Source organism: Vicugna pacos, chromosome 1, assembly GCF_048564905.1.
Source record: "Vicugna pacos chromosome 1, VicPac4, whole genome shotgun sequence".
Lineage (NCBI taxonomy): Eukaryota > Metazoa > Chordata > Mammalia > Artiodactyla > Camelidae > Vicugna > Vicugna pacos.
Window position 1 is genome coordinate 115,655,255 of NC_132987.1, and position 20,618 is coordinate 115,675,872.

General features: G+C 45.1%; 1 protein-coding gene and 1 non-coding gene across 3 annotated transcripts in view; one reads left to right on the forward strand and one right to left on the reverse strand.

Annotated features, from left to right (window-relative positions):
- The window catches only part of RUNX1 (RUNX family transcription factor 1), a 232,817-nt gene that overhangs the window by 180,400 nt on the left and 31,799 nt on the right, over positions 1 to 20,618 (reverse strand). The gene's annotated exons all lie outside the window — the stretch shown is intronic.
- TRNAD-AUC (transfer RNA aspartic acid (anticodon AUC)) lies at positions 13,102 to 13,174 on the forward strand. Its single transcript has one exon. It is a non-coding gene; the product is annotated as a tRNA-Asp (tRNA).

Below are 20,618 nucleotides of genomic sequence, written 5' to 3' on the forward strand. Positions count from 1 at the left end.
CAGACTTACACAGTCCGTCAATTACGTTTCAATAAAAGTGGAGGGGGGAGAATGGAAGAAAAAAAAATTGGTATTCACTTCCAGCCTAAATATTGACTGGGAACCTCTGTTCTCATCCACCCTCAGAGAACTCAGCCAAATTCTGGGGCGGTTAGCTTGGTTTCCTGGCTGGAATTGCGACATCATTGCGACGGAGAGACTTGTAGCTCCAGACAAGCCCGTGAACAGGGTGTCAGGAAGTCCGGGAAAGCGTGAGTCAGCTGAGCACTGGCACCCCTGGCACGGGGGCCCCAGAGGAGACTTGACCGGTAGCCGAAGTCAACAAAGGGTGCAAAGCGGGCCGTGTGGCCTGGGGGAGGTGAGGGGCAGGCGGCTGGCTCTCGAGCAGGGCCGGGGAGGGCCCGCCAGCATGTCCCTGTGAACCCCACACACCAAGCTCCACCCTTCCCAGCAGAGACGGTCCAACACTTTCAGCTCTGACCACAAAGGGTGGAATTTAATGACCTGGGAACTAATTTCTCGTTGGTTTTGGTCAACTAAAAATGATAGGATGAGTAATGCATGAAAATCATCTTTTTTTCCTAATTGGAAAAAAAAAAGTATTACAATTCTCTTGGAGGCTTGATGTCTTTGGAATAAAGACTGTAACTTTCTGGGAGATAATTTGAGAGTGAACTGTGTAAATGCTCTAACTTACTCATTGTCTTGTATTGACATGGGACGTGCTTTATAGCAAAGGCCATTTGGGAACTAAAGGTCTCGGTTCTGCCTCTGCCCCGCTCTCAGCATGTAGGCGTAGGTATGCGCGTGTAGCTGTCTCGGTGAACTTGGTTTCTTCTATCCGTCACTCCTACCTTCTGGACCACCCCTGCCCCATCTTCAGCATAGACTTGCTCTTTAGAATTTTGAGCATGGAGAATTATTTGAAGCTCCTGGTCTGTTTTTTTAACACCTTAAACCTGATAGGTCCACAGCCCGCCACTGCGTGTGGAGAATGATGGCGTTCCTGGGGTCTGGTCCTGGACCAGGCTCCATCTGTGCTTCCATCGTTCAGCCCACTTGTGGACCTCAAATATAACAACTCTGCTGAAGAGGGGATGAGGAGGGAGTTAAACTGTGGGGAAAGTGAGAAAAGCCCCTGATCTGGTGCAGGAGAGGAGGTGGACAGGAGGGAGGCCCAGGGGAGGCTCTGCCCGGGGCCTGCAGTCAGAGGCTGGGGAGGGGAGGGTCCTGCTGGAGGGGCCTGAGCGGTGGAGGTGCCCTCCCCAGTGCCTGTCACCCACGCCTCTGGCCCTTGGCTCCTCCTTCTCAGACCCCAAAGATGAATCTATTAAGCTAGCCCATCACACACATCTAGAAATTTCTGGGTGCTTCAGGGAACTCAAAGACGGAAACTTTGGCCTAAAAGCAGACTTCTCGGAACAATGTTGGCACTTAAATAACACTTAGCTTGAAAAAGAATACCAAACTCCTCCTCTCTTTCTCTCTTCCCCCACTTGACTTCATAACCCATCTCCGCTCTCTTAAGATTCTAGGTGGAAAAAAGTTCGTTTCACAAAGATTCTCTTTACAGAAGGCGTTGCTGTCAATTGTCGAGAAACACAGGCGTTTCTGCATTACAGATTTCACTTGAGCTTAGCGCCTTTCTTTACATTATGAGGCCAGTAGGTTAAAAACAAAAACAGAAGGAAAAAAAATAGAACAAAAAAATAAGATTTTAGATCTTGAGCAATAGAGCATAGATACTATCAAAATATTTTGCAAAATTACAGAAGCATTGCCACATTTTCCATAGGGTTAACTGTTGAGACGAAAAAACTAATTTGGAACTTATGATTTCTTTAAAAAAAAAAATTCCCTTAACTCAACCGAGGACATTTACTTGGGAGAAGAAAATGACTAACTTGTAGTTTCCACAATGAGAAACATATTCCCATGGCTTCTGGCCACTTTCTGTCATTACGTGATGGGCTTAAATTGCATTCATTTATAATGAGTTAAAAATATGAATGAAATCTTTAAATTAGTCAAAATAACGTCATGGTTTAAACATCCTCCCCTGCAAAGAAAGAGAGGATATTGGGTGACAATTGACATGATTGTTTCTGAGTATCGATCCCAAACCTGACAGCCCATATTTATTTTCAAACCCAGTGCCACAACTTCACAATTTAAAATAAAAAACAAAAAACAAAAAAAGCCAGCAGTCGTGTATTGCTGCAGTGAGATAGGGCAGCGTAATGGCTTTGAGCGTGTCTCTTCCTGCAGTGTATCTGGCCTTGAGTCCACAGAACCCCCGCCAACATCAAAGGAAGCTGTCAGAGATGGTGTGTAGAACACCAGATAGCCCTGGGAAGGGGGGTCCCATCCTCTGCCAAGAGGAATTGCTAAAATTAGACGGTGAGGTCGTCTCGGCGCTGGAAAGGATCTTCCTCATCATCTGCTTCATCGATGATAGAACCCATCAAAACTTCCAGACCTTCAAAGAGAAGGGCTTATGCAACCAGCAGGAATGCCTTTCTGTTTGGAGATTCTTCCCTCTGTCTATCTTAAACTCCTCATGCTGATATTCAAATCAATTTCCTCCTGCCTTGGGGGCTCAGTGCAGATGGGGTGGGGCAGCCAGCCAGACCCAGTATTTTCCTCTGGGCATTCTAAGATGGTTTTTTAGAATCTGAAACCATCATTTGGCCTTCCCTTTCATCTGGGATGCTGTTGTACTATCATCATTGTGGTCTTCTAGGTGCATTTGGGGTGCACGTGCAAAGGGGATTCTGAAATGAGGGTGGAGGGGGCAGGGCCAGCCTCATACCTGGGCAGAGTGAGCGAGTGAGTGGTCACCTGCCCAGTGGCATCTTTGTCTCCCCCTTCTTTCCCTCTCCACCCGCCCTACCTGGCCCCGGTGACAGTATCTGAACATCTGGCACTCGAGATTTATGCTTTGGGATGAGCGCTGCCCCTCCTTCTATGTTTCTCTTTGAAACTTTGAGCCTATCAGGAAAGGGTTAAGACTCTTAAAATGAATATCTCTGCTGCCCTGATTTCCTCTCTAAAAAATATTTAGGGAAGCAAGATGGGCTGGGAGAGGGGATGGGGAGGAGAAAAAAGGGGCTCAGGGAAAGGAGACTTGAGTGGGGGCCACGGAGATCAGCCTGGTTTCCCTGAGAACGTCCTTTGTGGCTTCCTTGGGAGGACCACACAATGTCCAGAGGCCGCTGTGTGACTGGCAGAGATAACGGTGGCAGTTCCTGACAACATTTGCTCCGTCCCTCCTCCCCCCTCCCCCCTCTGTCTCCCTCCCCAGAGGATCTTGCTCTGGCTTTGGGCACCATGAACCTCAACTTTGCAGAGCGAGGAGGGAGCCAGACCCTCGTGGGTCCAAGCCTCATCTTATCTTGTCAACATCTTTTTTCCCAAATGAACCACAAACCTTCTTATCCCACCAAATACCCACCCATGAAGCACAATCAGGGAATCTGTTCCAAAGCAAAATCCTTCTCTTTGAAGGAGCCAGCCTTTACCGCTCTGCCCCACAAATGGGCGATTTAATAGACTTGACCTGAGGCAAGGATATGGTGGTAAGTAGGTCTATTAGTTTGAATCGGTGACTTGCGGTGGCTGTCACAGCATTGGAGGCCTTGAATTCAGGCCTGTGGGTGAGCAGGGCACAAACAGCTGGGCCGAGCGGCCCTTAATCTCCTGCCAGCTGGACCCTGAGATGGAGCTCGGAGGCTGGAGTGCTCAGGCTGCTCTTGGCACAGTTTCCAGAAACGACTCTGGTGGCAACGTGGGGCTGTGGCTCTGGGCCTGCCCCAGAATAACACACTGTCAGCATATGTTAACAGGCTGCCTTTTCGCCAAAGATCACAAATGCATTCCATTTAGTGTCTGTTTTGCAAGTGTTACTATCTGTGTTTTATGGGCAACAAAACCAAGATACAGCGAGGCCTTTGAGCCCTGCCCTGTGAATGTGAGTGGTGAGGGGCTGACCGGGGAGACCTGGGCTTCCTGAGTCTCGGGCTGTTGCAAAAACAGCTTCCTCCCAACCTTTCCAAACTCCTTCCAGAATGGCTTTTCTGGCTGGCAGATCTCAGAGCCTGGTGGGAGTTAAAAGGAACACGTGTGTTCCAAACTCCCTGGAAGAGAGTGTCGTATTAAAAACACACACAATTCAACATGTGGGGACTTAGATGAAAGGGGTCGGCTGCTTCAGTTCTGGGTTTGGTGGCTGCACGTGGTTAGGCCTTCACCCCATGGGAAGTACGTGGAAATGAGCAGTTCTGGCTCTTCTCCCCTCCTGGGTCTTTTCTCCCGAGAAGCATAAGGCCATGCCGATCCTGATGGTTCTCCTTTTAGAGATGCGGCCATCTTGCAAGACTCAGTTTTCTTGGGAACTCACCACTGACATCATTCAGCAGAAGGAGGAACCTACTAGACTAAACTAAGTGAAAATTTCCAAATGGCTTTGTTCTATTTCAGCCTCCTTTTTCCAGGTGGAGCTTCCTCTCTGTCGGGTGAAATGAAATAAGCTTTTCCCTGAAGATGTCAGAGCCACCCTTAATGATATTTGACTCTTATACAAACAATTCGTGTATTGAAATCCAAAGGAAGGCAAATGATTTCCAGAATTAGAGCTTGAAATACAAGATACCGAAACATCTCGAAACATTAGGCTGAAAGATACCTAGCAGAGCTGGACCTCAGGGTAGAACCGGAATGAATTTCAAAAGAGGAAACTCAACTGATTCTTTTTTAAATCTATAAGGAAAGATGATCCCATGATTTTCATTGGAAACTAATGTTTAACAACCAACCAGTAAACATTCGCCATATACCTACTGTGTGTAAGTTCCTGTGAGGGCGCAAAGAGAGTTATTTTGTGCATGCTCCCATGGTTGAGTGGCTCTTGCTCTTTGCACTTGTATAATTAGCAATAACTACCCTCAATATTTGGGAATTCTTTGTTATCTCTCTCAACTGCCTCTCACATCTCTTCTGGAGGGGTCTTCTGGAGTGGCCCCCTGACTTGAGTTCTGTTCTGGGGGAGCCAGATATTGGGGTGACTCTTAATGACAGCCTTGCACATCCAGGACACATTGAGTTATCAGGGTGCTTCTGGGCCACCTCTTCCAGTGCCAAGAAGAGCTGGAGATAAGGTAGCAGAAAGCAAAAGGCAGCCTCCAGTTTGCCTAAGTCTAAAGTCTTGGTTTTTCCTTCCAAATCTGTCCCTCCCAGAGTCCTCCCTGCCTCCATGGCTAGCACCGTTTCCAATTGCTTACAGGAAAGAACATTTGATTCTTTCAGGCCTCTTTTCCTCTTGCTCATCTCCTCCATCTAACCTGTCATCAGTCTTGTTTTTAACCTTTAAAACAGCCACTTTACTTTATTGTTCCCACAAGTTACTTGCCTCTGTTTGCAATATTCTCTTGTTGACTTAAAATTTTTTAAGATAAAATATTTAAAAATAAAAAGCTTTATTGAGATACAATTCACATACAGTTTACCTACATAAAGTGTAAAATTCAATGTTTTCTGGTACATTGCATTACTAATTTTTTAAAGTAGTAAAGTACATAGAATATTCAATTTCCCATTTTAACCATTCTTAAACATATGATTCAGTGGTGGCATAAATTATATTCACAATGGTTGTTGTGTGCCCACAATCACTTACCACCAAAATTGCTTCACCATCTGCAAACACTCTGTAAACTAGGAATAGAAAGAAGGGAACTTCTTCAACATGATAAAGATCATATGTGAGAAAGCCACAGCTAATATCATACTCAATGGTGGAAAAACTGAAAGTCTACTTTTGCCATTTCGATGTAACACAGTATTGGAAATTCTAGCCAGAGCAATTAGGCAAGAAAAAGAAATACAGTCACCCAAATTGGAAAGGAAGACATAAAATTACCTCTGCTCATAGAAGACATGATCTTATATGTAGAAAGCCCTAAAGAATCCACAAAGAAACCCATTAAACTTAATAACTGGTTTCAGTAAAGTTGCAGGATAGAAAATCAATGCATGAGATAGTTGTATTTTTACACCCTTGCAATGAACAATCCAAAAAGGAAATTAAAAATCAATCTCATTTACAACAACATCAAAAAGAACAAAATACTTAGGAGTAAATTTAACCAAGGAGGCAAAAGACTTGTATACTGAAAACTACAAAACATTACTCAAAGAAGTTAAGGGAGATCTAGATAAGTGGAAAGACATTCCATGTTTATGGGCTAGAAGACTTAATAATGTTAAAGTGATGATATCGCCCAAGGCAATCTAGAAATTCAACACAATCCCTATCAAAATCCCACTGGTGTTTTTTTTTTACAGAAATAGAAAACCCATCCTAAAATCCGAATTGGCTTTCTCACTTGCTGTTCCCTCTGCCTGACATGCTGTGGCACTGGAGGTCTGCCAGGCTTCCTGTCTTGTCTCCTTCAGGTGAGAAAGTCACCACCTTGGTCACATGTCACTTGTCATTTCCTTATCATAGCCTTCCCTCACCACCCTTGTACTTCCAACTGCCTCTTACTTGCCTTGTTTTTCTTCATTGCTCTTAATGTATTTTACTTATTTATTACCCGATATATTTGAAATCACTTCCCAGTCTGGAAAAGTCATCAGGCTATCTTAATCCATCTTAATCTTCCATGGCAAAGGACCTGAGCTAGTGGAGATCCAGTTATGACTATATTTGAGATGCCAAGGACTTGACTTATTTATTTTTTGACTTCCCTGTCTGCGTATAAATTTTCTGAGGTCAGGGATTTTTGCCTATTTGTTCATTGCTATATTCCCAGCACCTAGAACAAGTCAGGCACATAGTGGGCACTAAAGATAGATATTTGTTGAGTGCAGGAATGAATGTAAAACATACGAGAACAACAAATACATTTGAGTCTATTATTTTTGTAGTGAAACAAGACCAAGTTCTCCTTAACAGAACTCAGCATTATAGTGAAACACATTGGTGAAAGAACAACACAGCTTCATTAAACATCCAGGAAGTGGTGAGTTCAAATATATCCTCCTATTTTGAAAGTCATGTTCATGTTGGGCTGTTTTCCAATCATCAACTTCCTTTCCAATGTACTGCTCCCCGAATCCCAATATATTTGAAATCACTTCCCAGTCTGAAAAAGTCATCAGGCTATCTTAATCCATCTTAATCTTCCATGGCAAAGGACCTGAGCGAGTGGAGATGCAGTTATGACTGTACGTGGGATGCCAAGGACTTGACTTTGGCTGGGTGAGAGCAAATCTCGATATCAAGGGAGCAAGCAGACAGCTGGTCGGAAAATAACGGGTGTGCAGGCGAGTGAGTAAAAGAGAGGAACAGTAACGGGAGACTCCCACGAGTGGGAGACTTCGTATGTGTAGACACAACTACACACCAAACAAATTTACGATTTCACATACTTAACTCATGATTTTCACTTTGATGATGATGAGTGAACAAGAAGAAGAAAAGCTGTCTGTAAAAAGAGATGACTCATCAATGTCTTATTTTAAATCGGTTCTGGGAGCCTTCTGAATTACCTCACTGACCCCATGAATCCATGAAATTTCCAGAAGACCAGCACAAAGGCACAGCTTCAGCCGGAGGGTCCACGCATCATCATGGCCCCTCTTTTTCCATTCTCAGGGGGTGGCTTCTATCCTTAGAAGGAGGAGCCTGCTGCCTCCTCGAGATCAGAAATAAACACTTCCTACCCTCAGACTGAAAAGGGCCAGTGTGTCTGCAGTGAGGGCTGCCGCCCCAGCCAATGGAACAGTATCTCTGAAACACTCATGAAGTAAAGTCAGTGAAAGTAGAACAAATACTCTCTAGAATTTTTCTTTCAAATACGCTTTTGGTAGAGCACAGGTATGGACCTTTCAACTTTGTTGCATCTATTTATTCAGCATATTTTCAAAATAATCCATTTATGCTCATTAATCCCACCCATATAAGATTTCTTTAAAGTGGAAAACCTTTTTCATTACCCTTGGCTATTGAGAAAATGAAGGTGTGAGAAAGCTATGGTAGCTGCCTTCAGAAAATGGTAGAACTCAAGAAAGAGTAACTTAAAAATACAAAGCTGTGATGTTGTTCATCCTGGCCCTGCCAGCCATTGTCTGCTTGTAGAAACTCAGGCCAAGGGACTGATGTGACACCAGACACACCCATGATGGTGACACTCTACAGAAGGTGGAGCATCTCTGGCTGCATCCGAAGTTTGTTGTAGCAAATGACTCTAGAGAACAAGAGGCCTAAAAACCATAACTAGGACAGTCCTTGTACGTGGAATAATGAAGCCCTCCATGGCTTTGCAGTGGGAACTCTTGCTACAGCGTTTGAGTTGCAGACTTAGCATCACAGCAAATCCCAGAGGACCCTGAATGAAATCTGCCCTCTCCTTATGCTGCAGAGAGAACAGCAAGGTGAATACAGGGTGCAGCTAAGGGTGTGTCACCAGCCAAGTGAGAGCAGCAACCAGGAGTTTTGACCCTGTTCTTGTCACCCTGTCCATGGTAGAATGAACCATTGAATTTTCCCAAATGGACCAAGGATTACTGGAAATGGGGCCTTAACCTGACCTCACCCCACCTCCAATCCAGCCTGTTGCTTCTGCACCTGAGGATTTCATCCGGTGATGGGAGCATGCCCAGGAGGAAATGGGAACACTCAGCTTTCTGGCTCACAAAAGAGGCAGCTCAAAGTCCAGCCCCCGCTGGCTGTCTGTGTCCCAGACCGTCTTGTGATCCCAGGCCCAGCTCTCACTCAGTGCTGGATCAAAAACCAGGCCTCCAAGGACACATCTTTGCCATCACCAAGGGAGTTTGATTTGGCCCTTTCTAAGACAGGATGAAGAAATTCTTATTTTTGGTGTAAATGTCCAGGCCTCAAAATTTTAAGACCATCTCATTCCTGCTTTTTTCCCATCTGCCCTATAAACCTTGAAACCTGCTGCTACTGCCCAGTTGTTGAAAGAGAAGTCCTGGGTAGATTTTATTGATCTGTACAGGGGTAGAAATCATGTTCTTTATTAAGGTAGGACTTCTTTCTTATGCCAACATGCTCACCCCATTTGACAGAGTGATGGGGAAACAGGAGAGACAGAGATGACAGGAGAGGTGGGGGGAGACAGAGAGAGAGAGAGAGAGAGAGAGAGAGAGAGAGAGACTATATTTTACTTTTTAAAGACCCACCCCTCCACCCCCTAGCTGTCTACAGTCTATAAACACCATTAGGATTCTATGTGACTCAGTCATATCCCAGGAAATCATCTCTTTTGCCATCCAGATCACTGCAGTTTCAACTCTAGACTTGAGTCAAATTGGAGTCAGATTAGATAAATGCCTGGCACCCCCAGGCCCCACCAATTATTTAATTAAATATCTACTCTGAAACGCCACATTATAGATTCTGTCTATTTTGAAGCCCAGGAACTGTCTGTTTGCCAAACATCCTGCACTACTTAACACAAGGTATCCACAGTCCCACCCTCGTCTCGGGCACCTATCTCCACGCCCGTAAAGGACACTGATTTTCTTGCTCCCCCTTAACTTCCTTCTTGAAGCTCCGCCCCCGGGGAGTGGGGCTCTAAGTACACCTGCAGCGCTCGCCAGCTGGGCACTATTTCCCAGCACTGAAGTTGTCGCCCAAGAGGCAGAACCTGGCATTTGGCTGCAGCTGGGCCCTCTTGCCCACCTCACATCTTTTAAGCTCCCTTTGAATTTCCTGCCAATGCCCGGAGTGGAGGGTGGCGCTACTTTGTGATTTTCCTGCTGCACCGGCAGGGCTGCTGCATGGCCTTGACACGTTGAAAGTTATTTCCTGCTCCCCTGGAACGCCTGGCAGCTGGCACCCCCACCCCAGCTGGAATGCCCAGGGTTGTATTCTACTGGGTCGGCATCTTCACAGCTGGGAAGAGCCTCCTGGAATCTCTGACAGTGAGTAAGTTTCTCACATCATCTTTGGCAGGCGGATCCCAATCTGAAGTCATCCTTGAAGACAAGACCGACAACAAGCCTGATCAATTACTACCACACGTTCTTCAAGGGTCGAGGAGATAAAATGTCACTCTGCAGCCTTGTGCTGGATGTCATCATCGGATGCACTGGATCCGAGAGGGGCTCCAAGGAGGGAGATGAAGACCCCACACACTGAAGACTAGAGAATTACAAATTCAAGGTCCTCAATGTTCCTACAGAAAATTTGCCTCCAGTAGGCAAACTGAACTCAGTATCTTTCCCAGAAAGCATGACGGGAAGGACATTCCATCTGGTTAGCAAAATAAAGCCCCATCACTCTCTCTCTCATCCTTCCAAAGCCCTCCATGGAACCCCTTCCTTCGAGCACAGAACAGAATTCTCCATGTGGCTCAGATGTGAGAGCCTGAGAACTAGAGTCAGACAGACTTGGATTTGAGTCTCTGTCCTGCTGGGCGACTGGGCAAGTTAGGTGAGCCCTCTGAACCTCGTGACGATAACAGTGATAGCAATGGCATGGGTGTTGCCTGCGGAGTGCTCAGCCCAGCACTGGGCACACGCATGCTCAGTATGTGTTAGTGACACTGTGATTAAGAACACCTCCTTTCTCAGAGTGGGAAAGAGGTGCATGAAAAAGGTGCCATGTCAGCCAATGCTTTGATCCCAGGGCTCAGCCTGGGACTTTAGAAAGACTGCAGGCAGGGCCTGAATCCACGCTTGGACATAGCCCATGTTCTTTCTCCCCCAGGCTGAAGGCACTGAAATGACAGGGGAGAGGATGAGAGAGGTCTTACGAGGAGACGTGTGTGGGAGACAGCCCTTTCGGATTCTCCAGGACAGTCCCAGTTTACTGCTGCGTCCCTTTCCACTCCTGGCAGTGCCCAGCTAGGAGGACACGTGACATGGTCACTCTGTCTCAGCAGTTTCCAGAGCTGGGCTGTCCAGTGTTGTAGCCACCATCAAGTGTGGCTAATCAGCCCTTGAAGTGCAGCTGGTCTGAACTGAGACGAACTGCAAGTGTAAAATACACACTGGCTTGTAAAGATACAAAAGAGGAAGAGGGATAAATTAGGCATTTGGGATTAACAGATACACACTACTGTATATAAAATAGATAAACAACAAAGACCTACTGTATAGCACAGGGAACTGCACTCAATATCTTGTAATAAACTATAATGGAAAAGAATAAGCATATCTATATGTATGTATAATTGAATCATTTTGCTGCACAACTAAAACATTGCAAATCAACTATACTCCAATAAAATTTTTTTTAAATGTGAATTATCACATCAATAATTTTTATAATAGAGTACATGGTGAAATGATCATATTTGGCTTTATTGGCTGAAGAAATTAAGTCAAATTAATTTCACAGGTTTCTTTTTGCTTATTTGATTGTGGCACTGGAAGATTTACTACGTGGGCTTGTGTTACGTTCCACTGGACAGTGCTGTTCCAGGGCATGAGCCCTGCGAGCAGTACCTGCAGACCTACGCCCTGGATGGCCACTGTGACCCACCAGTGAATTTTCTCTCAGGCTTTGGGGCAAATGCCTTCCCCACAGAACTGTGCCATTATGCCCTTGGCTACCTCCATGCCTACATTCTTGTTTCTAGGCCCGACTCCTTCCCTTTGCACCTTGGCTACATGTCATCGCAGAGATGCTCAAAAGGGACCCAGACGCAGCAAGTCCGAAACATACTCCATCATGTCCCACATTCCACCCTGGATCTTGCTTCAGGGCTTTTTGCTTGGGTTGACTACTCTTTCCATCTTCAGACTCCAGACCTTCCCATCAATTCTCACCAGCTCTGACTCCTTCCCTCCAGAGAGCGAATCAATTGCCAATCTCCGGGGTCACTTCTCTGTCACACCTCTTCCCTATTCTTGCTACCACCATCCTTGTCAGGCACTTGTATTCTTCAACCATAAGTAGTATTATTCATAAAAATGTAATACATACAATAATATTGTTTCAACAGTTTCCAAAACTGATTGCCCAGCCTTGGTCAACACCACCCCCGTAAACATTCTCTAAGCGATATCGGCAAGTTTGTTCTACAATCCAGAACTATTTCATGCCAAGACTTATAAATTGTTCTAGACCCTCCGTTGTGTCTGAGCTCTTCATCCTAACATTCAAATCCCTGGAGAACCCAATCCCACTTTATGGATCCAGCTTAATTCTGTTATTTTCCCCACCTCTCCTGCCTACCCTCACCCTCTCACCACTAGGCGATGCTAATTTACATGAACATGACTGGTGCCATTTTCAAAGACCTCTAAGCCTTTGATTGGCTTTGCTTCTTGCCACCAATGTCACCTTCACTGTCTCATCTGCTTTGGCGAGTTCACTGTAACCCAAGGGTGCACTTAAAATCCACATTCTCCAAAAGCTTCCCCAGCTCCTCTTCCTGCCAGAATTGATCTTTCCTCCCATGTTCAACACTAATGGCACTTTCATCATGGCGCCATGATAGCACATTCAAGTTGGCTCTGTGTCAGCATCATGTTTATGAGCATTGCACTTCCCAACTAGAGGGAGACATCGTTAATATTTAGGTTCTCATCTTGTGGCCTCCTTCCCCCATGACAATTATCCTCGATTTCCAATGGTCATTTAAAAGGTGCTCAGTGCATGAGGGTCAGTTGAATCAGTGATAAATGTGAGCTTAGCATGTTCTTTGGAGGGATGACCGGCCAGGCTGGTCTCAGCTCTGCCCTGGGAGAATTCCTTGAGGACAGATGAGGAGGAGCCAGACCAAGGTGGCATTCAAGAAGAAAAAGGGAAAAATTAGGTTGTGCACATCTTTCTAAGCAGATTTTCTAATTACACTATGTCAAAAATATGTGTTGAATGTATATTTCAAGAATGTTTGATATCATGATCAAACTTTAGTAGCAGTGAGCCCTGGAGGTGCTTCAAATACTATTTATTCCACCATGTATACCTTTTCCTTCATTAGAGATAAGACAGAAGCCTAGAGGTGGACTCAATTCTTCTAATCACACTGATTGTGGAATGATCATTAGAGGCTATAAAAAGGAAGGCCTCTGGAGAAAAAGGAAATTATACTTATTAGGATGTTAAACAGAACCTTGCAGGAGGGTGGGTGTAGCTCAGTGGTAGAGCACATGCTTATCATGCATGAGGTCCTGGATTCAATCCCCAGGACCTCCATTAAAAAAAAAAAAAAAAAAAGAGAGGACCTTTCATGAAAAGAGCCATGGATCCAAAGAGAAAATAAAATAAAGGAAAAAAAAACAACTCAAACTTCCACCACAACCACCTCCCTGGCCCCACAACTGTGATGGAGAGGCTGATGCTTGGCTTTCAGGAGAGCTGGTCGTGTGTGTGTTGAATTACAGGCAATTATCCATGGTCTCCCTATTGGCCCCAAAGAATTTAGAACCACGTCAAAGGGAAATATGATCTATCAGAAGGGAACTCCTACTGCATCTTTTAACCCTGGGCCAACTTCACTGAGTTGATGATGCATTTTATTTTTGATGAGGTATTTTATTCCCATGATGCATTTTATTCTTGAAGTCTCACAAATAGTTGTTGGTGACAGTTGATGTGAGGGTAAATTTCTCCCCCAGATCACGTGTTCTGAAAAATCCAAGGTGGGCCTGTGAAATTGCTGGGTGATTCTGAAGACGGAAATAAATCTCGCTCAAAACATCTTCTCTGCTATCCATCAGTCAATCCACAAGGGGGGAAGCAAAATTTTTGTGTAAATTAACTGCATGTTGTTCACCATGATCTTGGGGGGCAAGACTATGAAGTTTAGTCTGATTCTTCAAAGAAAATGATACTCTGGTCAATGCAATTTTAGTATCAATCACACTTCATTATATTCTTGGGACATGGCACACGTGTATACAAGCATACAAGACACCTGAACGTGCACCGCTGAAAAATCAAGGAGACCGGACAGTTCAAACCTTCCACTGGACCGGCCAGCTGGAGAGCAATGGACACTCTCCCTCTTCATGCAGTGCGACCGGGGCTGATTAGAGTTGGCTCTGGTCAACTCTGTCCCCAGCCCGCATCCACAGTAGGAACACACTGCGCTTCTGACTTGGCTGGAACGAAGCTTATTGAGTAAGAAAATGGAAGCTAAATGCTTCAGGAAGGGCCCTTTCTAGGTTTTTATTTTCCAGGCTGGGTTATAATTTTGACACTAACTAAATGTGAACTGTGGCCAAAGAGCTGACCACTTCTGTGCTTCAGTTTCCTCGTGTGCAAAAAATGAGCACGCAAGCCTGTGCTGCTCCCAAACGTACAAGTCTTACCAGTGGATACCCAAGCCAGGTTAGACACACCACGCCCTGGTGTGACTACTCTAGATGAAAGTCTGCCCTGAGTGCTCACACACAGTTTCATAACGGGATGATGTTGAGAACAAGGCTGATAACCGTGACAACAATCACCGACAGTTGCTTGGTGATATTAAGTTGGAATCTGTTTCACCTCTGGCTTTAGGGCATATGAAAATTATATTGTATGTTCTGGTTTCAAGTTTTGAGTTTTTTTCCCCTGTACATTTAGACCAATAGCAAGGCATGACTGCTCCATAAACTTCAGGAAAATAATTTTTAAAATATACCCAACACCACAGATTTGGGGATTCTGATAACAACTGCTGGGAATTTACTTCTGGTCACTAATCTCCTTTTCATAATCTTTTCCATCTTAATGCTTAACTAAGCAGAGGCCCAAAGTATCAACAATAGGACATTCCTACTGTACTTGTCACAGAAAGGCACGGCCTTTGTTTATGAGAATGTCTTTATCTGATTGTATCTTGGATCTTTTTTTCCATTCCTATTCTCTGGAATATTTCCTGGTAGAGAGTGATGCTCAGTAAAATTTGTTAAATGAATCAACAGATGGATGTATAAGATGGCCAACCACATCACCCTGAGTAGAGCATGCCACACACACCCCCATGCGCGTGTGCGCGCACACACACACACACACACACACACACAGGGTCCTACGCAAGAAACAATCTCAGGCTCTTGTGTAGTTCAGAAATGGTGGAAATACTCCACTTTCTCCGGACTTCCTCCCATGCCCGACCACCGCACATGCGGCCAAAGGACCTGGGCAACTCCTGCTGAAAATCCTTCTCCTCCCCCAGCTCTGAGGCACTGAGGCAGCCACTACTGATATGTAAGTTGTCACTTGGAATAAAACCAATGTCTGAACTAGACTAGACCAGGCTTCTCACTGGCAAAGAATATGTTCACATGTTGAATTGAGGTCAATCCCTCAATGGGTTGAAATGGAAAAGAAAATCTCAGAACAACTGGATATGTGTCAAAGGAAGCACAGGAAGATAGCTGATAAACCATCAGGAACCAGAAATGCCAGATAGGCTTTAGTGCCCATGACAGTCACCGCCTGAGGAAAGACATTTCTACCAAGTGTCAAATGCAATCGATCACAGGCAAGCTTCATCGCTTCCATGGCAAATGGAAGCAGAGGGGCACTTGTTACCACAAGACAAAGAGAAGGCTTGCTAACACCCTTGTGATTTTGTTTCAAAGTACAGTCAAATTTTGGGCACTCTCTCTACTCCAACTAGCTCCTTTCCTTGGCTTTCATGTGGGTAGGGTTGTTGTAATCTCTCTGTTCAAATAAAGGCTGCAGAAAGCCACAAAAGGCGATCTGGACCCTACAGCTTAACGGATTCTGGAAAGCAGCTGGCTTGTAACATGAGTCATTCCAGCCAAGGCTTTCTCTTTTGTATGTTTTTCTCTGACCTAAAGAGTGGGTTATTGGATGTCTTCTGGCAGGTGCTGTGTGATTAAGGAGGTAGCTGGTCAGAAACAAACTCTGAGTTAGCTGCTTTTTTTTTTTTTTAAGAATTTACTAAAGTAAATATGATCGTTAGCTTAATCCCCCGTATCTAACGTGAGGTTCAAATTTAATAGTGAGATTTAAAAATATTGGTTGGCATGTGCACCTATTCTTTGGGTATAAGTCTTTGTGCTTTTCTCCAAGAGTTATATTTTTGTCTTAATGATGAAATTTCCAGGACATTCCTATTTATCAGGATACAAGCATTCCCCAAAGCTCAAATATCCACATTATTTTTCTTTTTCTGCTGTTATGAGAGAGAACCTAGTGGAATATTAATAAACTTACAGAAGGGGGATTTTTAAAGTCATTTTTAGGGGACATTACAAGCTCTGCAGGGATTCTGAACAATTACATCACCTACACCTATAATTCTGCACCGTGATAAATTAGTAGATTTTCATGTAATGACTGTCAGGTTTCTGCATCATTGAAGAAGGATGAACTTAGATGGCATCTGCTTTCAGTGGCGCCAACTCTGTCAATGTACCTAGTACTCAAATGAGTAAGAACTGGCAGTCCACATAGTTTACATCCATATACAGGCTAGGATCTACTTGTATATGTCATCGCCACCATCACATCACTCAAGGTGCCCAAGGGAAAGTGCTTAGGAGGAGAATTTGAAAAGGAAAAGACACACAGTTGGTAAGGAGAGACAAAAGGGGCAAGGTATAGTAGCCTTCTGCATCCATCTGTATAAGACATCAGATTGCTAAAGATCTAAATTCAAACTTCAGCCCCTCCTCACAGAAACTTAGCATCACCTTGGACAAAAATTTAACCTTGAGAAGAGCCATTTATACATCCATACACTGAGATGAGTCATAATGTCAACCCTTTCTCATGGGACAATAAGGAGTAAAGGGGGGATCTTTCTAGTGAAAACTCTATGTCTGCTTTTTGGTAGAATATAAATCAGAGGTCAAGATGCCTTTTTTTTTTTGGTACAGTGCCAGACAGTAAATATTTTAGGCTTTGTGGGTAACGTCTATATTAAAACTATTAAATTCTGGTGTTGTAGCAAGGAAGCGGCCCCAGACAATGTGTCAATAAGTAAGTGCGATCGGGCTGATAAAAATCTATCTACGAGATCAAGTGGTGGCCAGATTTGGTCCACGAGCTATCGTTTGCTGATCCCTGATATAAATAATAGTTCTTGCCATGACTGCATCATGCAAATGTCCACAGTTCAGCACGTTTGCAAGTAGATTATCCCAGTTGTAATATACACATCTACATCCTTCATCTTCATTAAAGCTGTCCTGCCCTTTTCCCACCCACCTGTCTTTGTAAGTCGATAAAATTGAATAGAGGTCTACAGGGGCAGTGAAATATTCACCTTGGTGTTGTAGAGCAGCGAGCCAGGCTGAGGCAATGAACTAGAGAGCTGGCTCTTGGACATTATGAAGTCTTATATGACTAGCTCATAGGTACCTTTAAATATATTTATCAATCTAGGTGAACATCAACTGTTTTGTTCATTATATACATATTCATAGATCCACGAACAGGAAGAAATGGCTATCCAAATAAAAGAGTGACTCTGAGAAGCTGAGATGAGAGGTGAAGTCTATGAGAGGTGAGTTTATTAAAGGCCCTTGTCCCCAGATTGAAGATGGGTTATAATCCAGAAAAGAATAAAACGAAGTGAGGTTAGAGCCCAGGGATGGTAAGGGTTGGGGGAAAACAGCCACCTTCACGCACTGTGGGCTGGAATGTGAATTGGTGGAGCCTTTCCATAGGGCTGTGTGTCAGGATTCAGACTCTTCAAAGTGCTTGTATTCTCTGAACCAACATTTCCACTTTTAGAAATTTATCCTAAGGAATAATCAGAAATGCACCCAAAGATCATGTTCAGAGATATTCAATGCGGCATGAATCACCATAGTGAAACATCGGGGACAGTCTAAATTACCAAAGATTTAAGACTGGTTAAGTAAATTACTGTGTCATGAAAATCCATGCAACAATTAAAATAATATTTTAGAGTAATTTTTAATGGCATGGAAATGCTCACCGTACTTTTTAAGTGATGAGGTCATTTATAAAATAATACTTCAAATGTGATGTCAACTAAAAGTAGGTTTTAAAAGACACCAACGTATTAACAAGGGGCAGGGACAATTACTAGGACTACAGACAATGCAAACTCTTTTATACTTCTCTGATTTTTCAAAATTCCTCCAATTAACTTTTGAAATAAGGGGAAAAAAGTAAACATTATTTAAAAATCAGTATCATGATTTACGAGAGTCTGCTGGATTTTTACTGACTGGATTCTTTTTTAAGGAAAATGGACAACCTCCAGAAGTACCTAAGAGCAGTTCTCACACTGCGTCTGACCCTTCCATCTCCTGCAGCCCCGATTTACCTGGCGGGAAGGTCTACTCAGGTGATGCATGTGAGCCATACCAACTTGATTAGGAGTCAGACAACTTTCCTTCCAGTCCAGGATCAAATCTTAGCCTTGAGCACATGTCATAACTCATAGCCTCAATCTCTACATCTATAAAAAGGAGCTAATCATCTCTGCTAACTTGACCTCCAAAGAGTTAAGGTCAAGCATGACACGTACGTAAACATGAAGAAAAGACATAGAATTAAAAAACAAAAATCATTGTCCTCAAAAGAAAGATAAACAATCATTGTCCCCTACATCAATTGTTATATATTATATATTATATATCTATATAAATTTATATAAATTATATATACACATGTGATATGTATATACATAATATATATCTAGTATAATATATAGCATATATATTATATGTATGTGTGTATATATATAAAAAGTATTGAACTATTTAGGCAGGAAACTGAACTTAAAGATTTTAGAGTTGCAGTGAAGAACAAGGTAGAAAGAAAAGAATTTTTCTGGCCAAGTTTGAGTCAACCGTAGTATCCAATTTGCCAGACTCTTCTGTTCCTGAACTATCTATTTAATGGAGGTTTTACTCTGCCGAGGAAATTGGGAAACCAGAAATCCCGTCTCAGAACCCAAGTTCTCCTGTCCTCACACCCCTCTGCAAAGGTAAAAATGTTGATCTCAATCTCCTGGTCAAATTCCAAGCTAGGTAATTACAACCTGCCTAACATGGCAGGACAGAGAATTTTCCAGGACCAGCAGGAGGGCAAGAGGAGAGACTGTGAAAGCTGACAGAGCCACCCCTGTCGCCAGGCTGCAGGAGGGGCGGGCAGATGGTGGTCAGCCCAGCTCACCAGTCTTTGGAACAGGTCTGGGGGAGCTGGGTCTCAGGTCCAACCCTCCCTCTTTGCACCTCGCTGTTCCTGACCCACTTCCAGCCCTGTCCCTGAGAACTGAGGACTAGTCAGGCTGGTTTCCTCACCATCCTGGTGTTGAAAACCAAGAACTGCAGCATGGACTGCTGGAGAGCCAGTGGAGGGAACCACTTACTGAATACTTTGGAGGGTCCCTGCTTTTGCTAAGAGCAACTCATTTTAGTAAATCAGAGCCTCCCCACAGGTACGGCCAGGGCATCCCTGGGCTCTGCCTTCAGACCACGGATGGGCCCCGGCCCTTCCTGCAGAGGTGAGGGGCCGGACGCTCTCCTGTGAGCTGCAGGGTCCTCAGCGGCTTCTGGGGATCCATCACACCCCTGAGACTCGGCACTGTTGTGGATACTGTGTGCGTGTGTGCATGTGCATGTGTGTGCGTGTGTATGTGTGTGTGTGTGTGTGTGTGTGTGTGTGTGTGGTGTGTGTGTGTCCTCGGCTGCAGGAGCTCAGGACGCCTCTGGTCTGAGCTGGGCCTGCCCACCCACAATTCCCTGAGGACCCCCCTCAGGGTCTGGGTGGCAGAGCTCACACCGCACAACCCCCATGGCGCCCTGTGGGAACTGAGGAAGTGAGGAAAAGAGAGCCTCCACCCCGCCCCAGCTTTGGGGAAGAAGGAGAGAGAACAGCTAATGGCGGAGAGTGGGGAAGGGCAGGGACTCTGCCCACCAGCCCTGCCTCCTCCCAGCGGGGACGCCCCAGCATCCTGAATCCCTCTGTCTGCTTCCCTGTGAAAGGGGACCCTCGGTCTACCTGGCTCAAAGGGCCGCCGTGGGCAGTGAAGGAGTCGTTACACACACAGCACCGAGGAGGCACGTGTCAGGGCGCGCTATTCCTACTGCTGCTATTGTCAGAAGAAAGTCGAGGGAGGCTATTTGGGTGTGGTTTTTGTTTTTTGTTTAGCACGAGAGGCTCTTGGGCGCATTTAGGAGCTGAGAGGAGGGGGGGCCCTGACTGCTGGGCAGTTTCTGCAGTGGGCGGGGGGCTCCCGGGAGGAGGTGCGGTGAGCCAGGTGGGCCTGGAGGATGCAAGCCTGCGGGGCAGGATGCAGGTCTAGCTGCCCGAGGAGGGGGGCGGGTGGGCCGAGGGGGACAGGGAGCAGCTAGAAGAGACGTGAGGGGGAATGAAGGGACTGCCTCGAGGTCAAGTCACATGAGCTTGGACCCCATGACGGTCTGACTTGGCTTCTGGGCTAAAAGTTGAGAAGGTGGTGGTCCTGTCAGCTCCTGGATGGAAGGCGGCCACGGGAGGGGCAAGAGCATTGCTGAGTGACCACAATGAGATATGGGCGGAAGGGACAGATGCATAGACTGGAGCCAAAGTGTCGGCAGGGGGTTGGAAGTTTCTAGAAGCTGATCAGTTCACCCCCAACCCCCACCCCAAGGAAGGGGCTTTGTGAGTAACCAGGGAGGAGGGCTCTGGGAGGCACAGGCATGGGAGGACCACTAAG